Source organism: Lithobates pipiens, unplaced genomic scaffold (genome assembly GCF_037356315.1).
Source record: "Lithobates pipiens isolate NorthernLeopardFrog02 unplaced genomic scaffold, aLitPip1_a1.2 Scaffold_13, whole genome shotgun sequence".
NCBI classification, from domain to species: domain Eukaryota; kingdom Metazoa; phylum Chordata; class Amphibia; order Anura; family Ranidae; genus Lithobates; species Lithobates pipiens.
Window position 1 is genome coordinate 401358286 of NW_027507718.1, and position 13157 is coordinate 401371442.

The following is a 13157-nucleotide window of genomic DNA, read 5'->3' on the forward strand; positions in this document are numbered from 1 at the left end:
TTCACACCACTGTAGTTAAGATACTTGAGTGTAGTAGGGTTAATCTTGTATTGATCAGGGCATCAAAATGACAATTTGTGTCCGCTGGTTCTAAGGTTGCCAACTTTTGGTCCATGGGAAACTAAAAAGGAGTTGGTGATGTACCTTGCAAATCTCATTGTAACAGAAAATTAAGTATATCTAATTCCAAAATGTATGGTTGTGTTGTGTGTTTATCGATTTTTTTCTTTTTGAGAGATTTCCTATATCCTGTATACACAACCTGTTTTGTTTGTTTTGGGAATTTAGGTGGTAGGGAATTTCTCTGAATTGAGGGAATTCCTCTTTTACACAATTTTGACTACAACAAATGCCCCTCATTGGAATAATTCCCCCTTTTTTTTTTTTTTCTAGCACTTTCAGTTCTGGTGATAATGGTTACAAGGACAAATAGGGATACTATACTTAGCAAGAGCACAGGCACGAAAAACTTGACAAGGTGTCAGTGGTCACTATCTGGCTATATGAATTGTAGGGCACTGAGCCAACTACAAAAATATCTCTACCACAATACCATAAATACACCAACTAAAGTATGATATGATATGTGTAAACACATAAATATAGTCCACAAAAAGGGACCTAATGTGCAAAATTCCAAAGACATTTTGCACATTAGGTCCCTTATTGTGGACTATATTTATGTGTTTACACATATCATATTTGTATAATACTTTAGTTGGTGTATTTATGGTATTGTGATAGATATCTTTTTGTAGTTGGCTCAGTGTCCTACAATTCATATAGCCAGATAGTGACAACTGACACTTCTAATTTTTTAGTACTAATTTTTTAGTATTTTTTTATATTGTTGCCTTTTGAGCTTGTTTCTATATGGACTCTTACTGGCTGTTAGCTACTGATCACGGCCTTATAATGTGATATTGCATCAAGTCTGATTCTCTTACCTTTATATAGTATGCCCATAATCAACAGCTGGTTTATATACTAAGTAGGGGGTAGTAGATAAACCATTCAGGGTCTGGGTATATAATCTAAACATAGGAACCCCCATAGTGGCTTACATATATAGGCTGTGACCACCTCTTCTTGTTTGTTTTTCTGTCACTTATATGTGGCATATTCTTCTGTCTCCTACTTATGGAACATCAATATTAAGGAGTTAATAAAACATAGATCACCCTATCTAGCAAGGATCTATCTGGTTACAATCACATCCATTGTAGGTAGTGCCTGGTTCCCTAATTTTATTCTTTTTAACAGTTGCAGTTCACAATTCCTTCCGGGAGGTGTGATGTATAGGGACGGCAGCAACCTAGTATAGTATATCAATTACCACAGCGCGGCTTTTGCTCCTTTCTAAGTAAATTTTCATGGCAAAGAGGGACTTTACAATTAATTGCAATTCTTCTGATCACTCTTCGTAACTTTATGGAGTATATGGAAATTGCCATCATAAAAACAGAGGCAGCAGACTTTGTGAAAATTAATATTTGTGTCATTCTCAAAACTTTTATCCAGAGCTGTAGATTGTTTTGTTGGTGCAGTGTAAGCCCTTGTACACACGGTCGGAGAATCTGTCGGAATGAGTCTTATCGGACCGCGTCGTCAGATAATCCGACTGTGTGTGGTATGCATCGGACTGATTCCGTCTGAATCTCCGTCCGATCCAAATTTCCAACATGTTGGAAATATTTCCCGACCAACTGGGCCGGACGGACCTAATCCGATCATGTGTAGAGCATTTTGATCGGACCAAGTGCCACGCATGCTCAGATCAAATTCCTACATCAAAGCTATTGGCTACTAGCCTGAATGTAGTCCCATCGTAACGAAATTATGTCATCACATTCTGAAAGATCGGATTTTTCGCCAACTTGGCCGACCGTGTGTATGCAACAGTTTCGGACACAATCCGTTGGAATAAATCCGACGGGCAAAATCCGACGGATTTGGTTGGCCAAATCTCCGACCGTGTATACGTGGGCTTACACAAAAAAACAAACACAAAAAATAAACAAAAATGAAAAAAACTTCACACACAAATGGTAATGCAGCCTGCAAAAAATAGCTAATCTGAGAAGGGGGATAAAGATTTAGGTGTATTATTGTGTATGCCAAACATCTCATTATGTTCACAGAATACAAAATGCATTCTGTGAACAGATCAATGGATGGTGGGGGGGCAGATAAATAATAGTGTGGTTTGTGTCTAGGAGAATTGCAAGTCTACTGAGCCCAGGAAGTATAGTGAAAGCTTTGTAAAGTCTCAATTGTAAAGAACAGCCAGTGATCCAGGAGGTGTCATATGCCTCAGGATGCTTTATTACTTTAACCACTTCAATACCAGACACTTTCGCCCCTTCCCGCCTAGGACAATTCTCAGCTTTCAGCGCTGTCACACTTTGAATGACACATTCCGCGGTCATGCTACACTGTATCCAAACAAAATTTTTATTATTTTTTTCCCACAAATAGTGCTTTCTTTTGGTGTTGTTTGATCATCTCTGTGTTTTTTATTTTTTGCTAGACAAACTAAAAAAGACTGAAATTTTTGAAAAAAAAATAGTTTTCTTTGTTTCAGTTATAAAAATGGGTTTTCTCCTTCACTGGCGGGCACTGATGAGGTTCCACTGACGGGCACTGATGAGATGCCACTGATGGGCACTGATGAGGTGGCACTGATGGGCACTAATGAGGAATCACTGATATGTAGAATTGATGGGCACTGATAGTCGGCACTAATATGCAGCACTGATGATAACCAATATGTGGCACTGATATGCAGCACTGATGGGCACTGACTGGTGACTGTGATGGGCACTGATTGGTGACTGTGGTGGGCACTTACCAGCGGCACTGATTGGCACTGATAGGCGGTACTGATGAGGTACTGACAGGTGGCACTGATGATAAGGTACTGATGAGGTACTGACAAGTTTTACTGCTGAGCACTGATTGGCACTGTGATGGGCACTAACTGTCACTGTGTTGGGCACTAATTAGCACTGATATTGGCCCTGATCAGCACTGATCTGGACACTGTCAACTGTTTTTTATGGAGCACTGACTGGTAGCTTATGCGCACATTTGGCAGCTTTGGAAGCACATCTGATGGGGCTGTGCTGATAATCAATGTGCTGATTATCAGCACAGACCTCCCTCTGACAGGGAGAGCTGCTGATCGGCTCTCCCAGGAAGAGCGAACCGAGGAATGTTGTTTACGGCACTTCCTTGTACACAAGATGATCTGATGTGATTGGTCACAGGTGATCACATGGTAAGAAGCCTCTGTCAAAGGCTTCTTACCATGATTGGAGATGCGGCGTGTCAGACTGACACGTCACACTCACGATTTCTGCACTGCACACCCCCGTGGGCATGCGCCGGCATGTTATCCTGCTGGACGTCATATGGCGCCCAGTCAGGATAACTGAACCAGTTCCCCGATGTCATTCTGCTATAGGCCAGGCAGGATGTTGTTAATAAGAACGAATTAGGGGTTAATATTGTCAAAAAAGGCAGCACTCCTAGAGCAGACTCTATTGCAAAAAAGCAAAACTTTTTTTGTCAAGAATCCTGTGAAATATCCTTATAGAGGTACTGCAACCAAAACAACAAAAGCAGGACAGAGAATTCAGTAATAATTTGATGAATCAAAAACTGCACACACAAGGAAAAGTGTATAACCTGCTCATCTATGGCCCAAAGTGTCACTCAGAAGGACCAACCAGCCATGGCCACTGTTAAGGACAATGTCAGGTGTTTTATAAAATGATGAGATGTTATGGAGTTACGCCCTTGGGCAAGTAAAAAAAATATACAATTGTATTCATAGCAAAACATTTTAGTTGGGAATTCCCTTTTTCAAGTCTAGACAAAACACTGTTTGCTGTAATTATTCATATAGTCTGTAAACAAAATACAGAGTGACAACCTCATTACATTTTGTTTGGTAACTTCTTATGTAAAATCAAAGAATTGTGCTATCATACAATATAATTATGCAGCAATTGTCTGCGGGATTAATTAATTCAGAAACCAATGCAATTACTCCCAATATACAGTGGGACCCAGTTTGACAGCTGGTTCCTTCTCATTGTATGACCCATCTTTTTTGCCTCCTCTCTCTAACCTCCTCTGTGTTATACAGTATAGACATTCAATTACAGAAAGAAAACCATGTTATAGGTGCACCCCAGGTTAAAAACTTTTATACCCAAAGAAAAAACTATATTTTGTGAACTGCTTAAAAGGTTAGCAAGAAATAGTCTTTATTTTTTTTGTGAAGTTCCAATACAATTCAAGACAAGTGGGTTAGGAAAGTTAGGCTCTATAAACAAGAATTAGTCGGTAGTCACTCATAACAATTATCAAAAGAAACCATGGTTTGGCTACTATGTAGGGTGGGTTACTGTAGTAGCACCTGGGTCACAAAAAAAATCATTAGCTAAAAAAACTGTAGAAATTAGGAAAGAAAAAGTTATTTTTACAAATCAAGATATATCTAAGGCCTTGCTCACACAGGCATACATCAGCGTACAACCATGTAAAGGTCATGGCAATCCAATTCATATCAGTTGAGACGCAGCCATTGCATGGACACATCTGCTGCTCCTAATTTGACACCCGAGCGGAATGGCCCTAAATACACACATATTTCAACCCATGCATTTGCACCCACACAAATGTGAAATTGGGAGCAGCAGTTCTGTCCATGCAACTGTTCTCAATTGTGATGAATTGGACTGTCTGTACAGGGATGAATGGAACACCGGTGCACTCCCATGCGGGCAAACACAACTCTCGCACAGGTATATGCTGTAGTATGCCCATGCGAACAAGGGCTTCGATATATTGTGATTTGTAAATATTACTTATTAACCGGTGGGAAAAATATATATATAAATAATTTTTCACAAAAGTGAAATAAATTAAATTAATATCCAACAGTGGTGTACATAGGGAATAATTATAACAACTAGATTAAAATGCACAGAAGTGCCAATGTGCAAAAATTGATGATAAATCCTCTACGTGTTTGGGTAAATGCGGGTGATGTCAATCGAAGTTGACCAAAGTGTCTCAGTGCCTATTGTGTAAACATGAGAAAAAAATAAATAAATAGATAAGTAGATACAAATAAAAATAGAAATGTAAATAAAAAATGTAATAATAAATAAATTATAAATAATTAAAATAAGAAATAAATGATGAATGAATAAACAAATAAGCAAAAAATAACCAGATTAAAGTGTTTAAAAATGGATTTAAAAATAAGATAAAAAATGAATTAGATAAATAAATAAAAGTGAAAAAATGAATGTGTACTAAGTGAGCCCATCACAGGGGTGAATGTAGCAAAATCAAAATAGAATAAATATGAATGAATAACAACAATGTACCAAATGACAGCAAATGTTGAAGATAATTAAATAAAATATTAAAATAAATTGATGGTAGAGTTCATAAAATGTTCATTACGAAGGTCAAATAACTATATTCCTGGATTACGGTCTCTCTGGACTCTCACCTTCTTAATCTGTAGTAACTCGCATAACCATCAATTAAGTAAGCACTTCTGTGGGGTGCTGTGCAGTGGACATATAATGCAGATCGATTTATAAGTAGTGCTCCTCTCTCTGTTCCACCACCTGGATAGTCTGGGTCACTCCGATATGAGCCAGGGAAGGAAAAGAGAAAAAAGAGGCCTCCACTAGTGTAGTATATTTGAATCAAGGTGCAGTAGTTTATTAAATAGCTATAAAGTGGTCTCTTACATTGTAACAATTAAAATCAGGCAAAGTTAAAAATAGTAACAGGTTGGCGTTCTCAGCGCCCTCTCACTTGTCCTTCTGATGCAAGTCCGTCTCAGCCAATCCCTACGCATTACAGCAGAGTGCCTTCATCTGGGGAACCTGATTGGTCACACGAGTAGAGTTTATATTGTGTGAAAACCGTAAGTTGGTCCACGGCCATTTTGGTTGTGGTAAACTCATTGTTTACATTGCGGCCATTTTGTCAGTGCTCGGAAATAGTTTGTATAGCAGCCATATTAATGTAGCCTAAACAACGGGGGTCTGTTCAAGTACTGCGGTTATATAGATAGGTATAAAGAGTGGAGAATTTCGTTTGCAATGATTGGGACAAAAATAGAGGCAACTGGTAAAGATGTAAAAGATAAAAAGATTGTGGCCGACCAGGTCGAAATAAGTGGGGGTCAGCTATCTAAGGGCCAAACAGCCGAGGCCAAAGAGAAATCATTTCTTAATATATAACGCGATTATAACATATATACATGGGGACCATGCAAGTGTAGACCAACCAGCAAGGGGTCTAATATGCAAATAATGTCATATGTAAAAAAAACTATGCATATATAGTAATTGTGTGTGTATACAGTGCTTTGCGAAAGTTTTTGGCCCCCTTGAACTTTTCAACCTTTTGCCACATTTCAGGCTTCAAACAAGAGGGACACAATTGTGAAGTGGAACGAAATCTATTGGATATTTTAAACTTTTTTAGCAAATAAAAAACTGAAAAGTGGTGCGTGCAAAATTATTCGGCCCCTTTACTTTCAGTGCAGCAAACTCACTCCAGAAGTTCAGCGAGGATCTCTGAATGATCCAATGTTGTCCTAAATGACTGATGGTGATAAATAGAATCCACCTGTGTGTAATCAAGTCTCTGTATAAATGCACCTGCTCTGTGATAGTCTCAGGGTTCTGTTGAAAGCGCAGAGAGCATCATGAAGACCAAGGAACACACCAGGCCGGTCCGTAATACTGTTGTGGAGAAGTTTAAAGCTGGATTTGGATAAAAAAAGATTTCCCAAGCTTTAAACATCCCAAGGAGCACTGTGTAAGCGATCATTTTGAAATGGAAGGAGTATCAGATCACTGCAAATCTACCAAAACCTGGCCGTCCCTCTAAACTTTCAGCTCAGACAAGGAGAAGACTGATCAGAGATGCAGCCAAGAGGCCCATGATCACTCTGGATGAACTGCAGAGAACTACAGCTGAGGTGGGAGAGTCTGTCCATAGGACAACAATCAGTCGTACACTGCACAAATCTGGCCTTTATGGAAGAGTGGCAAGAAGAAAGACATTTCTCAAAGATATCCATAAAAAGTCTCACCTAAAGTTTGCCACTAGCCACCTGGGAGACACACCAAACATGTGGAAGAAGGTGCTCTGGTCAGATGAAACCAAAATCAAACTTTTTGCCCACAATGCAAAACGATATGTTTGGCGTAAAAGCAACACAGCTCATCACCCTCAACACACCATCCCCACTGTAAAACATGGTGGTGGCAGCATCATGGTTTGGGCCTGCTTTTCTTCAGCAGGGACAGGGAAGATGGTTAAAATTGAGGGGAAGATGGATGCAGCCAAATACAGGACCATTCTGGATGAAAACCTGTTGGAGTCTGCAAAAGACCTGAAACTGGGACGGAGATTTATCTTCCAGCAAGACAATGATCCTAACATACAGCAAAATCTACAAAGGAATGGTTCACAAATAAACGTATCCAGGTGTTAGAATGGCCAAGTCAAAGTCCAGACCTGAATCCAATCGAGAATTTGTGGAAAGAGCTGAAAACTGCTATTCAAAAAACGCTCTCCATCCAACCTCACTGAGCTCGAGCTGTTTTTCAAGGAAGAATGGGCAAGAATTTCAGTCTCTCGATGTGCAAAATTGATAGAGACATACCTCAAGCGACTTGCAGCTGTAATCTCAGCAAAAGGTGGCTCTACAAAGTATTAACGCAAGGGGGCCGAATAATTTTGGTTCACCAATAGTTTAAGTTCTTTCTTGTATTTAGTAGTAGGATCTCCTAATAGTTTAAAGTATGTTGTTTCATCCTGTAGTTGTCTATTAAGTTTGTTTTGACATTGTTCTTTTGATTGTAAAACTACTGCCCCCCCCCCCCCCCCCCTGTTGACTGGGCGGATTACAATGTCATTCCTCTGAGTGAGTGATTTGATGCCTTTCTTAATATGGATTAGGTCTTCTTGAGTTTCAGAGATTCCAGATCTCGTAAAACCACGTTTTTAAATACCTCTATATGGTGATTGTTAGAGACTTGTGGATTACATGTGGAGTTGTTGCGTAACGTACTATGTACTATTGTTGGTGACATATTTCTTACTCCATTTTGTGGTTTCAAGGGATTATTCATGATACATTTCTTGATGTTGATTTTCCTTATGTATTTTTGTATCCCTATATACTTGTTAAATTTGTTCAAGTTTTTTACAGGTGCATGTTTTAATCCTTTGTCTAACACTGCTAATTCCTCTGTTGTAATAGGTATCCCACTTATATTGACCACATTTTCTCCAATTACTCTCTTTTTCGTTTGAAGTCTCTTTCCCTCTCTGTGTCCTCTCTTCGTTCAGGACTGCCTCTTATCTGGTGTTCCTGTGTTTCTCTCCTGGGTGAGCAGTTTAAATCTTGTGGTGGTCTCCGGGGGGAGTAATCCCTCCTTTCTCGGTCTAAAAAAGGACGCTGTGTATTGTAGCCATAATGGTTTAAATAATGGTGCTGATTATCATAATATTCTTCATTATAATCTCTAATTGGATCATATCTGTTATAGGTGGGTATGGGTGGTCTATCCTAGCCACCATAGTTTTCATGTTGATATGGGGGTCCTCTGTTTTCCCTTGGATTTCTATCATTCTGTTGCCAGTTATTGGGTTTTTTGAAAGGTTTTTTAAAAGGTTTCTTCCGTTTTCTTTGGAGTTTGTTGTGCATATCCTGTGTTGTTTCTTTGGTCATATTGTGGTCTCGTTGCCTCAATATGTGTTTCCCTATCATCCCATTTGGGTAGGTTGTATATATGGGATGTAGTGGGATCTTGTATCCTGACTTCTCTTTCCGGTGTAGAATGCTACACTTTTATTACTTATTAAAAACTTGCTTACTGGGCACTTAAACCCCCCTCCTGTCCAGACCAATTTTCAGCTTTCAGCGCTGATGCGCTTTGAATGACAATTGCACTGTCATACAACACTGTACCCAAATTAAATTTTTATCATTTATTCCCCCCAAATAGAGCTTTCTTTTGGTGGTATTTGATCATCTCTCGGTTTTTATTTTTTGTCAAATTTTTTTGCAAACAAGTAATTTTTCTCCTTCATTGATGTACGCTGATGAGGCAGCGGTGATGGGCACCGATAGGTGGCAGTTATGGGCACTCATGGATGGCAGTGATGGGCATTGATGGGTGGCAATAATGGGCACTGATTGCTTACACTGATAGGTGGCACTGATTGGCACCACTGGTGAACATTGATAGCACTTGTGGGCATTGATAGATGGCACTTATAGGCATTGATAGGTGGCTCTGGTGGGCACTGTGGGCACTGGCAGGTGGCAATAATAAGTGGCACTGGCAGGGGCTACTGATTGGCACAGATGAGGTGCCTGTGTTCCTTCATCTTTGGGACCGATGTCTCTTTAACATAAGCTGGTGATCGGCTTTTTTTCTCCTCACGCTGTTAGCGCGAGGAGAAAAAAAATGATTATCAAGCTTTTGTTTACATCATGTGATCAGCTGTCATTGGCTGACAGATGATCACATAGTAAGGGGCCGGGACCGGACTCAGATCAGTGATCACCCGAGTCTCAGTGACTCAGTGATCACAGTGTGCTCCCGTGCGCCCTGCAGGGCGCATGCAGGGAGCGTGCACAGGGGAGGACATCCTACGACGGCCTCCCGGAAATTGAGGTCCACGCTGTATCTATAGCCCGGACCTCAAGTGGTTAATTTATTTCCTAGTTTGTAGAGTTTCTTCAATGTCTTACTCCATTAAGCCATGTTATAGCATTTCAATAACTTGCACTGATGATGGCTAAAGAAGCTGAAACAAATGGCAGCCATTGTATGTCAACACTGACGGGGTGCTTACATTGTAAGGGGTGTTTACAATGGGCCGCTTTTATACATTTATGTAAAAGATTTATATGAAAAGAAAAAAAATCTGTAAATACTTAAAAGAAGTTAGCAGGAGTCAATCTTAATTTATTAAGTACTATTTTTGTTTAAATACAGCTTTAAAGATGCACAATGAGCACTTCTGGGAATCCATCTGGGTATCTAAGACTTTCTAGAGATTTTGAAAGCTGCCACATAACCTAGCCAGGAAGAGTTACATGAGTTAAAATGCTGTGATGAACCAGCAGAACTTGCAAAAGTCATTATACTTTCCAGCCACCATACCACCCCTTTTATTGATTTAGTGCTATTGCCCCTTTATTTTACAGTCTCTGAAAAGAATATATTGCATTTTTTTTTTCATTTAAACTGAGCAGTATATGTAGCATTTTTTTTCTAGAAGTAGCATTTGAACACAAAGCTGAACTTAATAGCAGGCGCTTGAAAAAATTGGTTACCCTGTCTAACACCTAGGATTTTCATGACTTTGTTTGCAGAGTGAAAGATTGAGGAGGATATAAAATACGAGAAATCACAGGTGGCTGAGGCTTCAAACACTTGATAGTTTTTCCATTTTGAATAGTACAGTCATTTTTACACTAGGTCAGTGGACTACGGAATTACCAATAGCACTGCATGTTCTCTGAATGTAAAATCTAAAAAATAAATGTCAGACAAGTGAATGTTGGCCTCCGTTACATTAAAACATTAAATACATCCTAGATTGTCAGGTGGCCTATTGTTAGAAATAAGTGTCGCTTTTAAAATTTGACCCAGTGTACCATTACAGAATAAGTGATAAAAGATAGCTGTAACAAAAAGTTAACCTTTTCCCACCTGTAGCTAAATGACACTCTCTGTCAAAGAACAATTCCTACAGCATGCTAAAAGGTATTTCAGAATTATATTTTAAAGCTTGCCAAGTTAGACAGTATAGAGAAGGCAAATGTTTGTCATAATTGCAACGTTGCAACACAAACTACCTTATTAAGTTTGGGTTCATTGCAGACACACACATGTTAATGTTAATTATGTTAATGTACATTTAAGGGATTGTAAAGTCAGAAGGTTTTTTGTCCTAATGCATTCTATGCATTAATATAAAAAGTCTTCTGTGTGCAGCAATCCCTTCAGCCCTCCTAATACTTACCTCTCTGTTGAACAATGTCCACAAGTGTCTCAGCCATCCGAGATTCTCCCTCCTGACTGGCTGAGACACAGCAGTGGCGCCATTGGCTAGCCGATCAGGAGAGGAATGGGGCAGGGCCGGGTCGGGGCTAGGTTCACATTGGTCAGATTTGTCATGCAATTTTACATGCTATTGCCAGCAATAACACTGTCCAAATTGGTGCAACGCCATCCTTAAGGCACTGCACCAATTCCCAAAAGTATTTCCTGCACTACTTTTGGTGACTTTGGGTACGATTTCAATAGACATCTGTGCAGGAACCCACAATACACTTTTTTTAAATTAAGAAATAAGACAACAGTAATGTTCGCCCAATTTTTTTATATTGTGAAAGATAATGTTACACCGAGTAAATTGATACCCAACATGTCACGCTTCAAAATTGCGCCCACTCGTGGAATTGGGACAAACTTTTACCCTTACAAATCTTCATAGGTGATGTTTAAACAATTCTACAGGTTGCATGTTTTGAGTTACAGAGGTGGTTTTATTGCTCTCGTTCTACCGATTGCGGTGATACCTCACATGTGTGGTTTGAATACTGTTTTCATATTCGGGCACTACTCAAGTATGTGTTCACCTCTGCACGCGAGCTTGGCTTGGCTTTTTCTTATTTATTTTTCCCCTTTTTTTTTACACTGTTTTTTTCTTAAATGTGTCACTGTTATGCCTATTACAAGGAAACATCCCTTGTAATAGAAAAAAAGCATTACAGGACCTCTTAAATATGAGATCTGGGATCAAGAAGACCTCAGATCTTATATTTAGACTAAAATGCAATAAAAAAAATTGTCATTTAAAAAAATGATTTAAAAAATGGTCCTTTAAGAGCTATGGGCGGAAGTGACGTTTTGACGTTGCTTCCACCCTGCAATGTCGTGGAGACGGGTGGGGGCCATCTTCCTCTCACTCATCTCCATGCCCAGCCACAGAGAGGACCAGATCACTTCCACTGATGGCTCTGGTAAGCGGAGGAGGGCACCGGAGCACAGCGGGATGGGGGCCCCTCTCCCACCGCTGATAAAAGCGATCTTGCAACGAATCCTCCACAGAGACCACTGTTATCTTGTTGCGGACCGCTGGCCGAACATGAGGATAGCAGCTAGGTGCTGCCATAATAATGATATCCGCCCCTCAAAATAAGGACGTATATCGGCATGTGGCAGTCCGGAAGTGGTTAAAGGTAACTGCACCCCAATACTTAATATTTAACCTAACCCCCTAAGTACAATAGTAGTTCCTTTACACACACCACCAACACTTAATATCTAAATTACCACATTCATCAATTAACACATAGCCTCTAACATGTGTTAGTGTCAGAAGTCTAGTTGGAGGTCAAGGAGCTGAGAGGGCTCCACTTGCGGCTGAGTGAAGCGCAACCCTGAAGGTGGAACAGGAAATTCAGTGCCCAAAGAAGCAGAGTTTTCCGGTGGCTGTGGCCTGATGACTTGATCCCCATGAAGCAGCTGAAGCAAGCTGGATGCACTGTGTGGTAGGCATGCTAGAAAGGAGCCAGATGTAGCAGGTAGCTGGGAATTCCAATAGAAGTATCAGAAGCCAGGCCAGGGGTCATACACAGTAAGATCAGTCCTTAAGCAGATTCAGGATTCAGGTAATGTCACCGGAACAAGTCGAGGCCATTCATGGTAAGACAGTCAGAAACAGAGTCAGTGAGCCAAGCCACAATGTGCCTGGAGGTTTGTCTGGTGAAGCCATGATGAGTATTAGTGACATTGCCAGTCCTATGGCCATTTCCCTGACAATTAGGCTTTCACACCACATTGCTTGCACCCACAAGTGCAAAATGTATGTGCATTATTTAAATTTTTTTTTCCAGGCTTAATGTAAATGAGGTGACTTTTTTCCTACCATAAATTGGCTACAGTATAATGCAACATATTTTATTTTCTTCCAGCACACACGAAAACAGGGCATTGGTGGGAAGTGGTGCAATAAAAAGAAGACTCTATTCATAGCACTTGTGTTGGGACTGCCTGAGGCCGCGTACACACACGGGCGGA

At 40.0% G+C, this 13157-nt stretch overlaps 1 protein-coding gene across 6 annotated transcripts in view; it reads left to right on the plus strand.

Moving 5' to 3' along the window:
• SGCZ (sarcoglycan zeta) overlaps positions 1–13157 on the plus strand; it is a 1585391-nt gene that overhangs the window by 892147 nt on the left and 680087 nt on the right. The window lies entirely within an intron of this gene.